Below are 17,777 nucleotides of genomic sequence, written 5' to 3' on the forward strand. Positions count from 1 at the left end.
TGATGATGAAATATCAAAAGAAAAGTAAATCATGCATAAAGTTCCTGTCAAACCAATACCCACATAATCTTGTAAGTTCGAGCCCCACACTGGATGTAGAGATTACTTAAAAAATGAGCCAAATACGTAAGTGTAAATGTGGTGTTAAAAAGTGGAAAGCAGGGGCGCCTGGGTGGCTCAGTCATTAAGCGTCTGCCTTCGGGTCAGGTCATGATCCCACAGTCCTGGGATCGAGCCCCACATCGGGCTCCCTGCTCTGCGGGAAGCCTGCTTCTCCCTCTCCCTCTCCCGCTGCTTGTGCTCCCTCTCTCGCTGTGTCTCTCTCTGTCAAATAAACAAATAAAAATCATTTAAAAAAAAAAAGTGGAAAGCATGGGGTCCCTGGGTGGCTCAGTCGGTTGAGCGTCTGACTCTTGATTTCAGCTCAGGTCATGATCTCAGGGTCATGGAATTAAGCCCCGTAGGGGGTCTTCGTGCTCTCATGGAGTCTGCTTGTCCCTCTCCCTCTGCTTCTCCCCCACCCCCACCACTCTCTCGCTCTCTAGTAAATAAATAAATGAAATCTTTTTTTTTTTTTTAAGTGGAAAGCAAGTGCAAAATGTTAGGAAGATCTCTGGGTATAAGGCCCCCCCCCCACAAAAAAAATCATTTTTCATGACACATGTATGCAGGAGTATATTGTGGCTTTATTAAAAAAATAAATAAATAAAATGAGGAGAGGGCTGTCTATACCCCAATCCACCTATGGCTAAGGGACACAATACAACAGCTTTTCAAGGGGCACCTCATCTTCCTCATCTATAAAATAGGAGGGACCAATTAGCACAGTTTTCATTGAAAAAAGACTCACCATGGGTACTGGGGCTGAAATAGACATTTTTTAAAGATTCTAGTTCATTTCTTCCCCACTAAGATATGAAAATCTTTAACGGATGACACAGCAAAAAAGGAAACCACAGAGGACCTCAAAATCTCCTACTTCATGACAGGCCTCAAGCTTTCTATTAATCAAATGAGAAGTCTGTCACTGCATTGGAAATCAAACATATTTTCAATACAAACATTGATTGATATTTATCTCTTTGTGTGTATATATGTGCATACATACATAGGTACATACATACACGCATATGTTAAATTCTCAGCCTATGCCATAAAGTCCATTAAGCCCTAAATTATCAATAACTTTGGGCAGAGTATTAGAACCAGAAGTGAGGTATCATATAGGACTGAGGCACACTCTTCCCCACCCGCCACCCCAGTCTCCACACTGTGTCCAGGTCATCCTGTCTAAACACAAGCTCATGCAATCCTCACAATGAAAACACTTCAGTGGCCTCTCACCGCCCTGCCACAGCTCCTTGGCAAGACACCCGTGACATCTGTCTCCCTCTGACCAGCCCATCCTCACTAGAACTGCAGGACTCCCAAGCTTCTTGTTAAACCCTGAAGGGAACATGGTGAAGGGGATCAGAGTACGTCACCCCAAAAGATGTCACTTTGACATAAAGACTGTTTTGAGCTGAAGCAATTAGCTCTCACCCTCCCCATCCTGGCCTAAAAGCAGGGCATAAATTTCCTTTTGTAAAGGTGTTTCCCTTTCCCACACAAGGAAGAGAATTACTTCAGGGATAAATCTTACCACCTGAGAGGACTCTTATCTACGTAACAAATCTTACTCAACAATCCTTACTTACCACACATTTCCTAGTCATCTTCCTACAATTTAATGCTCATCCAGAAGCCTAAAACCCCTTCTTTGGCCTAGCCTCTTCTCCACACTTCATCATACGTCGTTAGGATAGTACACAAACAGGGCACCTGGGTGGCTCAGTCAGTTAAGTGGCCAACTCTTGATTTTGGTTCAGGTCATGATCTCAGGATTGTGAGATCGAGCCCCGCATCGGGCTCTATGCTGGGTGTGGGGCCTGATTAAGATTCCCCCTCTGCCCCTCCTCTCTCCCTCTCTTAAAAAAAAAAAAAAGTATATAAGCCCCAAATTCTAACCACCTCCTTAAGGTACATTTTTTGGTGAACTCCCGTGTGTGTATGCCATTAAACTTTTTTTTTTCCCTCCTGCTAATCTGTCTTTTGTCCATTTAATTTGCAGGGCCCAGGAAATACATTTAAGAGGGTAGAGGAGAAAGTTTGGCCTCTCCTACAATGGTCTCTCATATCTCAGGGCCTTTGTACTTAATAAACCCTCCTGCTATACCCGATTGATCATATCCCGTATCTAGCAGTATCTGCCTCAATTCAGACATCGTCTCTTTCAGAAAGCCGTCTCAGGTCAGCCTCTGCCCAGACTCCTGCCCACCACCCCAGGTTGGGTGAGGCACCCCTCATCTTTGCTCCCACAGAACCCGACCTTCTCCACACCACCGCATTTATCCCACTACATCCCAATGACAGTGTCCTTTTTTTTTTTTTACTAACAACAGAGTTTCCTATCTGTATGCCCCAATAAATTCTAAGTGCCTGAATGACTATTAATAAGACAAGATACGGGCGCCTGGGTGGCTCAGTCGTTGGGCGACTGCCTTCGGCTCAGGTCATGATCCCAGGGTCCTGGGATCGAGCCCCGCATCGGGCTCCCTGCTCCGCGGGAAGCCTGCTTCTCCCTCTCCCACTCCCCCTGCTTGTGTTCCCTCTCTAGCTGTGTCTCTCTCTGTCGAATAAATAAATAAAACCTTTAAAAAAAAAAAAAACAGGCTTTTAAAAAAAATAAATAAATAAGCCAAGATACTTTCTCTGTTTAAAAAACAATAACAGCAACAAAAATCGTAAGTGTTCACTCACAAGTAACCGCCAGGCGGCACAGGCCGACTTCTGACTCAGGCTGTGGGGAAGGCAGGCCAGGTCGCCGGGGACTCTTCTTCAAAGCCAAGGCCAGCCAGACACCTTTACAAGTTCAGGCTCTTGCTGTTATTTTTGCTTTGTTTTGTTTTACTTGGATGGTTGGTTTGGGTCTGTTCTCTGCTTTTAATTCTGCTTTTGGTTTCTTAGTATCTTCTAATACACTCGAATAAAATAAACGGCGGCTAGGAAATCTGGTTACTGGCCCCATTTTAACTCGTGTGACCTCTGTCCTCGCTCTCTAGCTGTCTGTAAACTAAAGGAGTAGTAGAAGAGGGTTTTTTTGTTTTTGTTTTTGTTTTTAAGATTTTTTATTTATTTATTTGACAGAGAGAGACACAGCGAGAGAGGGAACACAAGCAGGGGGAGTGGGAGAGGGAGAAGCAGGCTTCCCGCTGAACAGGGAGCCTGATGCAGGGCTCGATCCCAGGACCCTGAGATCATGACCTGAGCCGAAGGCAGACGCTTAACGACTGAGCCACCCAGGCGCCCCAGAAGAAGGGTTCTTAAACTTAGTTGCCCACAGTCACCAGGGAAGCCTGTAATAAACACTGTTCTCCCTCTGGAACTCAGGTCACTGGTGAGCAACCGGGTCTGGAGACCACCAGAATGGGCAGAGATTGGAAATCAAGTCACACCTGGGATCAAGTTCTAATTCCTCCACTCACTTCCCGTGTGACCTTCAGCAATTTCACCTCTCTGTACCTTGGTTTACGTGCTTGTTACAACAGAGATAGTTAAGTCGTTTACAGGATCAAAGGGAAGATTAATGTAGGCACAATACCCACTATGGCTGGCCCACTGCAGATGCTCAGTAAACGACAGGGAAGTCCTCGGCCTGGCCTGGGTTATTCCTCATGGCACCCTATCATTTCTCCACTGTGGCCCTTACGAGTTTCCAGCCGGCAGGGTGTCTCTGCCGTATTCTCCACCCCATCCCCGGTGCCCAGCACAGTTCCCATAACAGTGCCCAACATCACAGCAGGCACTCAGTAAATATTTATTGAATTAATGAATCAGTAAGATACTAAAACATACTAGCATAACCAATTTCCCTTCCCCTCCCACTAGACTGTAAGCTCCTCCAAAGCGGGGACCATTTCTTATTTACTGATCTGAAACCAGCACTTAATACAGTGCCTGTCACATACTTGTTGAACTAATCAAATTATTTTCACAATCTCTTTCCAGCTCAAGTATACCAAGGATCTGTTGCTTCAGAAGACCTGGGACAGAATTAGTTGCAAGGATCTGTGATGCTCTGTACATGTCTGGCCGCAGACTATCTACACTTCCACAGTTGAAAAATTACCACAGTTGTAACGAAATAATGAGGCAGTTTTGAATGCTCTCCTCACCTGCTAAAAATATCTGCTCCACGAGGGCACATATAATATCTTGTTCAGCATCATACCCCCAGAGCCTGGCAAGAGCTTTGCAACAAATATAAAATATAAACCTTTATTGAATGAACAAATGAATACATGTAAGTTCCTTACAAGTCTAGGTAAGGCAGAATTTCCTATTTTTAGGAACCCTTCCTAATTAAATTCAAAGTTCCTACGTTTAGGTCTAACAAAATGTTTAAAAATAAAAACAGCAAATGTTTGATCTCTGGGTGGTAGAGTTTCTTTTTTAAAATCCTTGATTTCTTTCACACTGCAGGAAATCAACCAAAATACTGATACCCACAAAGCTCATATAATATGTCCCCCTCAGTCAAATATATTCTACAGCTACAAAGATGACTGTTACTAGTTGTTGTTTAAAAGTATTTTGACTACTGATCTCTGAATAAACCAACTTTTAGGAATTGCTTTAGCTAATGTGATTTTTAAGATAAAGGAATGAGATCCGTAACCAAATGATATGAATCACTGAAATCATAAGACTTTTCATATAACCAAGAGAAATCAAGAACATATGGGGGTTTTGATGGGAACCAAAACTTAACAAAATGTTCAAAATTGATTCCATAATAATTCAGCAAGGATACAGTTCTAGCCTCCAGTGAATTCCAAAGGGGGAAAGTAGGACACAGTGACTAAGGACAGATGTTTAGGCTAAAGAATCTACGTCATCAGAAAAAAATGGCACCAATTCAAATGCACAATTAAAAAACGGGTGGTCATGCAAAGGTCACTTTTTAGTAATTCCCACCCCCTGTAATCTGCTACAAAGACACGGGGAGAAGCCAATGCAGGGCTTCCCGGTGAGAGGTAAAGTCTAGGACTACAAACCCCAGGTATTCTGAGAACGTGCCAGCGTACTTAATCTTGCCTTACGGTTTTAATCACCCTAACAAAACAACACCCTATAACGAAGCCAGCAAGGGCCATAAGACGAACGAAGTGACTGCACAGTGGGCTGTCATCCCCCTTCCATTGTTCTGCAGTCCCATGTACACCTTGCAGCAGCAGTAAGCCAGCCAGCCATGGCATCCCCAGAAGACCACATCCTCTGCAGCAGCAAGATTTACGATTTTCTCCCATCTCAGCACTCACCCTCAGGAAGCCCAAAAAAGGGGGGGAGGGGGGTGGGGAGAGCCCTGGCCTGCTTGACATGAAGCCTTTAATAAAGACAATGTCCACAAACAAAACCTGCAGGTCTCCAATGCGATTCAACTCCTATTTTTAAAATGTTCATGGTTTTCCTTAAATTAAATCCTCACAGATCTAAACAGAACGTTGCAATCAGACCCCTAGGAACAGCTTTAAAAATGCAACATACTCACAGATTTAGAGCAGCTGTAACTTTGGAGGAATGAGTCTAGCTCACTGTGGAGATGCCTTTCCCTCTCTTCTACCAGATTTTTTAAGGCAAACAGAAAGAAGAAGACAGTCCTCAATGTAAAGGCCAACAAAAATCCTCGGTTTCTGTTTTATGTCTTGGTCTCCAGTGAGACTCTCAATTGAAGGGCATAAGAAGAGAAGTTGCCGAGGCTGCGGACAGCATCCCAGAGAGAGCTTCGCAGAGCAGAATTTAAGACATGTCAGTTAAAGTGGCAGCCACACTCATTGCCGTGGCTGACGCTTCTGCGGGAAGGGATGCCGGGAGTTCGCTCCCCCCCCCCCCCCCACCATCCCTGCTGCAGCCTAATTCTGATCCATCACTGTTTAATTATCCTAGGGAAACAGGCAAGACAAACACAAATGGCCTGGATTTAGCAATTCTCCAAGGTCTCTTAGTGATTTTTCACCCAATCCAAGGATTCGTCTTCATCTAAAGAGGGCCAACTGAGGAATGAAATCACTTCTTTTTCATTTTAAGGAAAATGTAAGAACAGGCAGATATTCCTAGGTGAGAGTTAACTTTTATATCCCAGGGACTTCTTTAAAATAAGGGAAAATCAAGTTCTCTGAGGTTTTTAATCTAACAGGTTAAATGCACAAAATTTAAATTTAAATTAGCAAAGTGAAATACACATATGACATGACAGTCACACCAAATATAGCTCTAAATGGCACTTTAAACTTAACATTAGATAAACAATATTTGAGCTGGTTTTGATGAAACTAAAAAAAAAAGTAGGCTTAGAGATGGTCAGTGACTTTGCAGCTTTCTTGTCTTGCCTTAAGTGCTCTTCCACATATTAGAACTGAACCATTTTTGGGGCGCCTGGATGGCTCAGTCGTTAAGCGTCTGCCTTCGGCTCAGGTCATGATCCCAGGGTCCTGGGATCGAGCCCCACATCGGGCTCTCTGCTCAGCGGGAAACCTGCTTCTCCCTCTCCCACTCCCCCTGCTTGTGTTCCCTCTCTAGCTGTGTCTCTGTCAAAAAAAAAAAAAAAAGAACTGAACCATTTTTATGTTGGGGCTCACCATTTTATCTGATTATAAAAGTATCAGGTAAGGTAGTCTAACATTTCCGGATTATAAAATAATAAACTCCCTGAAGAGAAATGGAAAACAAAGAAGAAATAATTACAGCCGTAATCTCATAACCCAGAGACAACAAGTGTTAGTATTTTATAATATCTATTTCTAGTCTTTTTCCTCCATATATATGGAAACTGTATATATATACAGTTTTCTTTAATACTATTATTTTACATGTTGTATACTACCTTTTCCACATGGCTTTATGTTATGATTATTTACCCATACATGTGACCCATTTCTACAAGTGCTCCAAAGAGTTAGCATATGCAGTGTCAGTCAGTCAACATATAGTTGTGCACCTACTGTGTGCTGGGCACAGGGGACACAGTAGTGAGCAGAACACACATGGTCCCTGCTTCTTGGAGCTCTCAGTCCGGCAGGAAAGCCAGATATTCAGCAAATGATAGCATATATGATAGGTCCTACAGTTCAAAGGAAAACTATAAGACACTTTAGAAATATGTAAGAGACCTGGTCTTGTGAAGGTCAAGGTTTCTCAAGGAATGGCAAGCCCAACTACAAAATTATTAGTACAAAGGCGCCTGGGTGGCTCAGTCAGTTAAGCGTCTGCCTTCGGCTCAGGTCAGGATCTCAGGGTCCTGGGATCAAGCCCCGCGTTGGGCTCCCTGCTCAGCGGGGAGTCTGCTTCTCCCTCTCCTTCTGCCCCTCCCCCCACTTGTGCTCTTTCTCTTTCTCTGAAATGAATAAATAAAATCTAAAAAACAAAAGGAAAGAAATCTTCAATGTAAAATTAACTTAGCCATGCTCAGAATCTCATAAAGGCTAAAAGACTCCTTTGAGAATGTTGGAAGAAATATGACAATTTGACATGAATCTGACATGACCATAATGATGCATTCTAAGGAAAAAATAAAACACCACACATCCAAATAAGTTATGTAGATATTCCAGGTGATCGAGGTCAACATCAATAGTGATAAATCACGTTGGCAGCAGGTACTCTTGAAATGACATGATAATAATGGCACTTTATCCCTCTGGTCTCCCTTCCCAAAACCCATAACCCCAGTCTTACCATGAGAAAAGCACCAGACAAATTCCAATGCAGGGCATCCTACAAAGTGTCTGACTAGTACTCCTCAAAACTATCAAGGTCATCAAAAAGAAAGAAAAGCCTGAGAACCATCACAGCCAATTAGGGAAAAACTAAGTAAATCTGAATAAAGTATGTATTTTAGTTGGTCATAACATATTAACATTGCTTCATTCATTATAATAAATTATGCTACTAATGTAAGATGTTAATAATGGGGGAAACTAGGCGTAGGGTATATGGAAACCCTTTGTACTATCCTCTTGACCTTCCTGTAAATCTAAAACTGTTCAAAAAATAAAGTCTATTTTTTAAAAACATTCTCTTTCCCAAGTTGAAATTAACTTTATTTTTTCTGATCATTAGTAAAACATATCCCATAAAAATGTAGGCAATGCAAAAAGATATAAGGGGCTTTTTTGAAATGATAAATACCCTAAAATCCTACCATGTTCAGATAACCAATCCCAAACAAAATAATTGTGTGTATGTGTGTCTTGTTCGACCATACATGATATTTTTAGCTGTGTTAAACTCAATAACAGTCCCCAAAGATGTCCAGGTCCTAATCCCTAAAACCTGTCAATGTTACCTTATATGAGAAAAGAGACTTTGCAGGTGTAATAAAACTAAGGATCTTGAGATGCGGAGATTATCCTGGATTATCTGAGTGTGCTCTAAATGCAATCACAAGTATCCTTTTAAGAGGGAGGCAGAGAGATATCTGACACAGAAGCCAGAAGATGTTGTGACCAGGGTGCCTGGGTGGCTCAGTCGGTTAAGCGTCCAACTCTTGGTTTCAGCTCAGGTCATGAACTCTCGGTGGTGAGATCGAGCCCCACCTCGGGCTCCACTTTGAGCGTGGAGCCTGTTTGGGACTCTCTCTCTCCTCTCCCCCTGCCCTCCCCCCATCAATCCCTGTCGCTCATGCTCTCTCTCTCTAAAAATATTTAAAAATCAAAATAAAAGCTGTTAAAAAAGAAAAGAAGAAGAAGAAGAAGATGCTGTGATGGTGGAAGCAGAGCAATTTGAAAATACTATGCTGCTGACTTTGAAGTTGGGGGAAGGGCCATGAGCCAAGGAATACAAGAAATGCAGCCACAGAGGCTGGGAATAGGCAATAAAATGGATTCTCCCCTGGAATCTCTCAAAGGAGCATAGTTCTGGCGACACCTTGGTTTTGATTCAGTGAAAAGCATGTCAGACTTCTGACCTCCAGAACTCTGAGAGAATAAATTTTTATTTTTCAAACTACCAATTTTATAGTAATTTGTTACAACAATTATACAAAATGAATACAGTACCCTTAAAGATCTGTATTTCTTCTTTTTCAGTTATTTGCATATATCCCTTGGACAATTTTTCCATCAGTGTTCTCTTTCTTGATTTGCTTTTGGGGATTAACCCTCTTTCATATATGCCCAAAATATTTTCCCAGTCAATTCTCTATTGACTTGGTTTATTGATCAAAACTATCACTCTTTTTTCCTATTGGGTGTCAGGCTTAAAACATACTTTTCAACCCAAAGAATACAGAATTCCTCACCTTCACTTGCTTTTAATATTTAAAAAACAAAATCTCCAACTTTTTTTCTTTATTACTAAGAACCATGTAAGGTTATACATCCCCATACCCATGTCCCTCCACACTTCAGGCCCTGGACTAGCATCAACACCAAAACTTGGACAGAGAATAAATGTCCGGGAGGGAGACTGGAAACTTCCTGGAGACCCCCACCCATACCCATATTCCCTATGTCAAGTCTGTCCCCTCAAACTAACCGAGTGCCTCATGGAGAGAACGAGTTTGGCAAACATTTGTTAAACTATACAAAACAGGCAAGCTCACCTTATCCCTGGTCTGATGAGGTAGATCTCAGAAATGGGAAAATGGGGAAACAGTCAAGGATAACAGTTACTCTTATTTCTAAATATTCATTAGATTTAACTAAATGTCTTCTTTTCTTTTTTACTTTTTTAAAAAGTGTTTTTAGGGGCATCTGGGTGGCTCAGTCGTTAAGTGTCTGCCTTCGGCTCAGGTCATGATCCCAGGGTCCCGGGATCGAACTCTGCATCGGGCTTGCTGTTCAGCAGGAAGCCTGCTTCTCCCTCTCCCACTCCCCCTGCTTGTGTTCCCTCTCTCGCTGTGTCTCTGTCAAATAAATAAATAAAATATTTTTTTTTAAATGTTTTTATATCATGAGGTAGCCATTTTGAGGCAGCATGAAAATAGTTATATCAAAATTTCTTATAATTGGGAGGAATAGTGGTTTTATAAAAACAGCAGTGCTCCCAATATGACATTATACATTAATTAATTAGTATGTATATTACATCTGCTTTATACTTTGAAATTTTTTAAAATGCAAATAAATTCTTTCATAGGTTAAAGACGTATGTTACAAAATAATTTTTTTACTTACACTGAGCTGTCTAAAAAGGTATCCTTATACTATTTTAGTGACTAAGTTCTACTGAAAATATAGGATCCACCTATGTATCTAAACGATAAAATTGTACTGAGACGTTGAGAATGTTCTTTCAAAATACATATGCTTTAAACAGCTGATCATGGAATTAATTTCCTTGTAGTAAGTACACAAAATTATTTTAATCAAAGCAAACCAATATATTATTGGTATAATTTCTTTTAGATTGCAGGTGAACTTTTTAAATGGCAAAGAATCTCTTAAATCAATGGGGATCTGACACATAGAACTTCATACACCCACACACACAGTTTTTTTTTAAAGCTGCATAAAAGCAAAGTCAAGCTACCCCTGCAGAAAACTTTTACTGCCAAAAATAGAAACCAAAAGCTCATAACTATAATGCCTACAGGGGAGACTAAAACTATGCCTATACTTATAAAAATGTTAATTCATCAGAGTTACATGGAGCTTTAACAGTTTTGAGTTCTAGTTACAACATTCTGCTTACAGGTAATAAAAAAATACTCCTAGCACTCTGGACAATAAAAAAAATAAATAAATAACACAGAAATTACTTTACACAATAATAAATGTCATACACAAATCCCCAAATACCTCTTCAGGTTTGGGGTTTGGTTTTTTTAAGATTTATTTATTTATTTTAGAGAGAGAGAGCATGCAAGAGTGCACAAGCGGGAGGGACTGAGGGAGAGGGAGAGAGAATCTCAAGTAGACTCGTGCTGAATGCGGACTCGATGTGGGTCTCAATCTCACGACCCTGAGGTCATGACCCTGAGATCACAACCTGAGCTGAAACCAAGAGTCCGAGGCTTAACCATCTGGGCCACCCAGGTGCCCCAAATACCTCTTCAGTTTTAAGCAACATCAGAGTCCTTTAGATTAGGCTAAGTCTTCAGATTATTTATTAAATGTATAAGACACATGATACTGAACTACACATTATACACAAATGTACCCAATGCAAATATTACTCCCCCTTTCAGGGGCTCTACCCATAATGTTCTACAAACACAATGACACAAAAGGGGGACAGTGAGAAGGGAAGAAAGGGAGAACCAGAGAGAGAGATTAATTTTCCAAACATAAGCAGTGGAGATGTTTGACACATTTCAAAAGGCAAAGTTCTGGGGCACCTGGGTGGCTCAGTTGTTAAGCATCTGCCTTCGGCTCAGGTCATGGTCCCAGGGTCCTGGGATCGAGCCCCGCATCGGGCTCTCTGCTCGGCGGGAAGCCTGCTTCTCCCTCTCCCACTCCCCCTGCTTGTGTTCCCTCTCGCTGTCTCTCTGTCAAATAAATAAATAAAATATTTAAAAAAAAAAAAAAAAAGGCAAAGTTCTCAAGTATCTGCTTTTGAGGGGTTTTATTAGTCACTTTAGGTTGCTATTTTTATCGAGATGGATGAAGGTATCAAAACAAGGCAGATAAAGATGGTAGAAAGTTAACAAAAGGCAGTCTAGCTCACTGTCTCCCTGAGGATTCTGACAGCTTGTTTACATACTCCTCAGATAGAAAGAGCGTCAGCCCCCAGTTGAGAAATGGCAAAGGAGACACCAATAATCCTGGATAGTGTTTACTACGCCCAAACAATTGGACATTACCTAATTATGTATGTATTTGGGTTGAGTAACGAACCAGCTGCAACTCAATCATCATTAAAAAAAAAAAAATACACACCCCAAAAGCTCTTTTAACTCACTCTCTCTCTGAACGATCACAGACATTATCACTGTGCCCTGTACTTAGTAAATTCTCAATAAATGATGCCTGGATTTTTTTAATGCACTGAAAATCCTTGCAGTCCACTTTGAGTACTCATCTACATTTTCTGACTAGTACATTAATTCAATAAATTCATTACTTTGACACATACAAATTGAGCATTTACTATATGCCGAGCCCGGTGCGTGGGCGCAGGGCACACCATGATGAGCAGAACAGACCAGTCCCACCCTCCTGGAACTTAGAGAACAAAAGAACAGATGGTCAAAAGCAAGCAACAATTAACTGCAAAATGACAAATGAAATGAGAAAAACAAACAGGATGACAGGATAGGGAAGCGGGGGAGGAGTAACCCATTTAGGAGTCATTAAGAAAGGTAGGAAGGTATTCAAGCTGACAGGTGATACTCAAGTAGAAGACCCGGGAGGAGTGGGAGGAAGTCATGCTAGTCTGAGACACCAGCTCAAATCTAGGCCAGCAAAGGGCTTGCTCAGTCAAAACCCTGAAGGAGGCATGTGGCTGGAGAGCAGTAAATGAGAGTGGGGGGTGCCCTGGACCAGGTTTCCACCTGTATGTGGGGGCCTGAGCACCTCAAGCCTTGTGGACCTGGTAGATTGGGGGCTTCATCCTCAGAGACACACATAAACTCATGGACGGATGCTAAGTAAGGAAGTCACATCATGCAAATTCATTTCTAAAAGGATCACTCTGTCCTAATTCAAACAAACATGCTGTTAAAAAATAAATTAGGGGACAACCGGGGAAATATGAACACTGATAGTATCTTTGATGACTATTGTTAATTTTTTTAGGTGTGATAACAGTCTCATGATGCTTTTACTTATTTTTTTTTTAAAGATTTTATTTATTTATTTGACAGAGAGAGATACAGCGAGAGAGGGAACACAAGCAGGGGGAGTGGGAGAGGGAGAAGCAGGCTTCCCGCGGAGCAGGGAGCCCGATGTGGGGCTCGATCCCAGGACCCTGGGATCATGACCTGAGCCAAAGGCAGACGCTTAACGACTGAGCCACCCAGGCACCCCTCATGATGCTTTTAAAAAGAGACCTAACTTTTATATTTGTGTACTAAATGATACCATAGAAGACATATAGATTAGATAATAGTTCTGTTATCTATGTAAATGTTAATTTCCTGACAATCTCTTACAGGTAATTCTGTAAGAGAACATCTTTGTTTTTAGGAAGCACATACTGAGATATTTAAAGGTAGAAATAAAGTACAATGCAGCAGCTCTTTCTGCCCACGGGTCCTGTCCCCATGCTTTAATAAACCACCATTTTGCACCAGAAAAAAAAAAAGAAAGAAAAAGAAATTATAATGTCTAGAATACGATTCCAAATAACCCAGGGGTGGATTATAGTTGAAATAAAATTGGCCTTGGGTTCACAATTGTTGAAGGTGAGTGATGAGCACAGGCGAGTTCAGTTTCCTATCCGCTCTGCTTTTTGTACATGTTTGAAATTTTTCATATTCAATTCTTTTAAAAATAAGATAACTTTGGCTGCTGTGTGGAGACTGAGTGGGGTGCCGTTGGGAAGGTGGGAGGACAGAGAACAAAGGAAGCAAGAAAACACGTTAGGCGGCTCTTAAAGTAATTCAGGCAAACCTGAGACTGCCTTGAGCTAATGAAACAAAGGAGAGAGAGTGAAAAGTGAACAGATGGGAAATAAATTCTGGAGGTAGACATCATCAGACTTGGTATCATGGAAGTTAGGGGAAAGAGAAGGAACCAAAGATGTCTCCCAAGTATCTGGCTTGAGCGAGTGAGTGAAGATGGGGAAGCCCCGCAGAGGACAAGGTTTCAGACGATGAAGGCTGGTGAATATCACGAGTTCCGTCTGTAACATGTACATAAAGGTGTCTGGAAACATCCAAGTGAGTGATCACATAAGCAATGACTGGACCGATTTCCCATTACAACTATGGAAATAGCCCCAGACAGAGCAGAAAAGAGCAGTTGCCATGCGTAGAAGGGCACTAAATGGAGGAGGTGAGGAACTCAGCACCGGGAGCAGGGTCCCTCTGGCTTTAAGACACAACCTGGGCATTGCTAGGTGGGGTTGAATGACGGTCAGAGAGGCTCCTGAGTCTGCAGAAAAGGCAACCACAGTGGCAAAGGCCCTACTCATAGGGGTTCACCAGCCATTCATTTTGCCACCAGTAACACCACTTCTTCCACTGGGCCTCCTTGGTAACAAGAGACAATTGGACCAAAGAGGCACTAAGGAGCTTTCCTTTAAGCTATGAAATCCTGTCAGTCCTCCTCATAGTGGGTGAAAGAGAGCATTTTTAGAATATGTGTACCTTAACTCAAAATGTACATATACACTCTGTCCCCCAATAGCCTTACACGAAGAACTTCTCATTCTGGAATTTCCCAGTACAATAACAGACCATTAAAGGACACCTAAAAGTACAAAAGAAAATGCAAAGAAGAGCAATTCAAGTAGTGACAATACAGGTGAAAGACTAGGGATCCTGCTCAGTCTGGGCTTTTTTAGGGAACTTTATTTCCATGTATTGTATTCATTAACTCTGACACACAATTTTTCATCATGTAGTATCCCTGAAACCAGGATGCATCTTAAAATTGACAGGAACTTTGACTGGCCTAGATCAAAGTTCTTATGGAGAGGATCTACATTTGCTTCTGCCAGTTACCTGAGGGCACCACCAACCTGATCCACTTAAAATTAAATTACTTGCTTGAGGTTGTTTGGGCCACACTGATAACTAATATTCAGACCACAAACCAGCTTGTTATCCAAATTCTTAAGAGCGTTAAAAAGGTAAACATAGGACCCATCAATTCCATTCCTGAACACGTATGCCAGAGAATTGCAAACATATGTCCACAAAAGACTTGTACACAATTATTCCCAGCAGCATTATTTACAGTAGCCAAAAACTGAAAACAATTTGAACATCCATCAACTTGTGAATAGATAAACAAAATGTGGTGTATCCATACATTTGAATATTATTCAGCCATAAAAAAGAATGAAGTACTGACACATGGTACAACATGAATGAATTTCGGAAGCCAAATACAAAAGAACACATATTGTGTATATGAAACGTCTATAGAGACAAATCTAGAGACAGAAATTAGATTAGTGATTGCCTAGGGGGTGGGGACAGGAATGGGAAGTGACAGTAAAAGGGCACAAGGTGTGTATTTCAGGTTATATAAAGTGCTTTAGAAATAGATTATAGTGATGGCTATGTAATTCTGCAAATATGCTACACTTAATTGAATTGTACACTTAAAATGGGAATTTTATGGGATATAAGTTAGCATTGCAATAGGGCTGTTTAAAAAGAAATGACCAGGGCAGAGAATCTCATGAAAGGTTTTTCCTTTCCCTCCCTACCCAGTACCAAGATTGAAATACACAAGTTCCCTTACCATGTCCTCCTGCATGACAGTTTTATTTTTCTTTCCCTTATGCAAGCTCTCCTATAAAATTCTTTTTTTTTTCCTTAGTGGTATATAAGATAATGACATAAATGCCATTGAGGGGCACCTGGGTGGCTCAGTCAGTTAAGCATCCGACTCTTGATTTTGGCTCAGATGATGATCTCACGGTCCTGAGCTGGAGCCCTCAGTGGGGCTCCACTGAGCATACAGCCTGCTTAATGTTCTCTCTCTCCCTCTTCCTCCACCCATCCTCCCCTGCTTGCATGCTCTCTCTCTCAAAAAAAATATTTTTTTTAATTTAAATGCCATCTTTGATCTAATAAAATAATTGTCAACGTGGTTGAGAAAAGGCAGGTGGGTTGGGGGAGGAGATCCTCTCCAGATTTGGGCAATAATTGTATTGCCTAAGAGGGGAGAGTTGAGCCAAACAAAATCAGAGAAAAATGAAAGTAAATCCAAATCTGCCTGGAGTTACTATTTATAATTTCACCACTATGAAGAAAAACATTAACTAGATGTTTTCCAATTAGCATTCACTGACTTTCACCCCAAATAACCTTAAAACAGAGCAAACTAGTCGATCATAATTAGTTGATCTAACCTAATAAGAAAACAAAATGGCCTTAAAAGCTTTATCTCATTGTAATCTACCATTTATAGTTCAAAAGAGAAGGTGTAAAGAAGGAAAAAGGGAAAAGTCCCTAAGAAATGCTATGCTACAAAATATTCTTATTTCCATCGTAAGCTTCTTACCACTCGGTTAAAAATGTCTATTTCAATTTCTAGAGGTAAAGATAAATTCACAGTAGTTCTTGCACATAAGTACATTCATCCCCACTGCATTCACACTGCCTCAGGACTCGATTCAACACATCCCCATTTCTAGGTAAGGATAAATTCAAAAACTTACTAAGATGCTATGGAATATAAGAGATTACTGCTGAGAACATATTAAACCTGCATCTGTTCTAACAGTCTTTGAATAAAAAGGAAAATCTTAATTAACTCGTACCCGACCAGGGCCCTCCAGTTCATTAGATTTTTGGTCCATTGCCCCCTATGGTTTTTATGAGAAAGAGATTAATCAAAAACACTACCAAGTCATGAGGGCACCTGGGTGGCTCCGTGGGTTGAGCGTTTGGCTCTTGGTTTTGGCTCAGGTCATGATCTCATGGGTCCTGAGATTGAGCCCTGTGTTGGGCTCCATGCTCAGTGGAGGGTCTGCTTGAAGATTCTGTCCCTCTCCCCCTCTCATGCTCTCTCTCTCTCAAATAAATAAATAAAATCTTTAAAACAACAACAACCACCACTACCAAGTTACAATGATTCCAAGTGGTTAATCTCCACCCTCCACTCGACAGAGGCCAGGGATCCTCGGTGACCCATCTTCACTTTGTCCACAGGGGGGTCAGGTAATTCTGGTATCCCTCAAAACCCAAAGCCAGTGCCAGCCTCCTATCTCCTAGCTCTCTTTTGGAACCCCTGAAACATTTTATTTTTGAGTGTCATATCACAGTCAATTTATAAACAGACTCTTTATATCCACCATTATACTGTCAGAGATGGTAGTTGTGCAAAGGATGATACTGGTCATCAGAGAACCAAGAAGTAACGCCAGCAGGGAATTGTTAAATCAGGAAGCGAGACACTAAAGCACCGCTAATCTTCTGGCAAATTTCTATAGATCGCTAACACGGGTCTAATTTAGAGTCCCTCCCAAAGAGGTCATCTCCTTATGCCGAGCAGGTCAGAAAGTTCCCAAACAATTTTAATTTTTATGAAGGACCCATTCAATGTGCCACTAACCATTAAAAAAAAAGTCTCTTTTTTTCCCTTCAGTTCTAAATGGCGGAGATGTTTGTATGATCTAGCAGTTTGCAAACCTAGCAACTTCCCAAAATAGTCAGTTAAAATAACACAGTGGTTACCACAAAGATTCAGAAGTAGGAAAATCTATGTTTGCGGTGGTAAATCCATTAAGCAGGAAAAGAGAATAGAAAATAGTTTTCTTTTGTGGAAACAATTTAAGGCCTCCCTCATCTGTTAGCTTGCATCTTTTCATTAGAAATTCAGGCAAAAATATTCACAGGAATAAATTAATCATCAGGTTGGCATGGGGACCATATCTTGCTACAGAGAAGCTGAAGCATCACTACCGGCACTAGAGACATAAAACCAAAATGTGCGGTTCAATCAGCATGAGGAAAAAGGCTCTTCTGAGCTTAGCAGCTAATGAGTCATGAAAGGAATGTCACAGCATCACAAATTTAAGAGGAAACAAGAGAAAAATATTGACAAACTGAAATAAGGACAGACTAAAAGTTCACACAAAAAAATAACTAAAGAATTGTTGACAATTAACATGTATTT

The 17,777-nt window shown here is 41.1% G+C and overlaps 1 protein-coding gene across 4 annotated transcripts in view; it reads right to left on the minus strand.

Moving 5' to 3' along the window:
- The window catches only part of TTC39B (tetratricopeptide repeat domain 39B), a 125,989-nt gene that overhangs the window by 69,023 nt on the left and 39,189 nt on the right, over positions 1-17,777 (minus strand). Inside the window, exon 1 of one of the 4 annotated variants that reach the window (XM_036073429.2) lies at positions 5,591-5,883. The exons of the other annotated variants lie outside the window; for them this stretch is intronic. The gene's annotated coding sequence lies outside the window, so the exon portion shown is untranslated. Of the gene's footprint in view, positions 1-5,590; positions 5,884-17,777 lie in introns of those variants that run through there. 4 annotated transcript variants of the gene reach the window in all.

The sequence above is a fragment of the Halichoerus grypus genome, chromosome 14, assembly GCF_964656455.1.
Source record: "Halichoerus grypus chromosome 14, mHalGry1.hap1.1, whole genome shotgun sequence".
NCBI lineage: Eukaryota > Metazoa > Chordata > Mammalia > Carnivora > Phocidae > Halichoerus > Halichoerus grypus.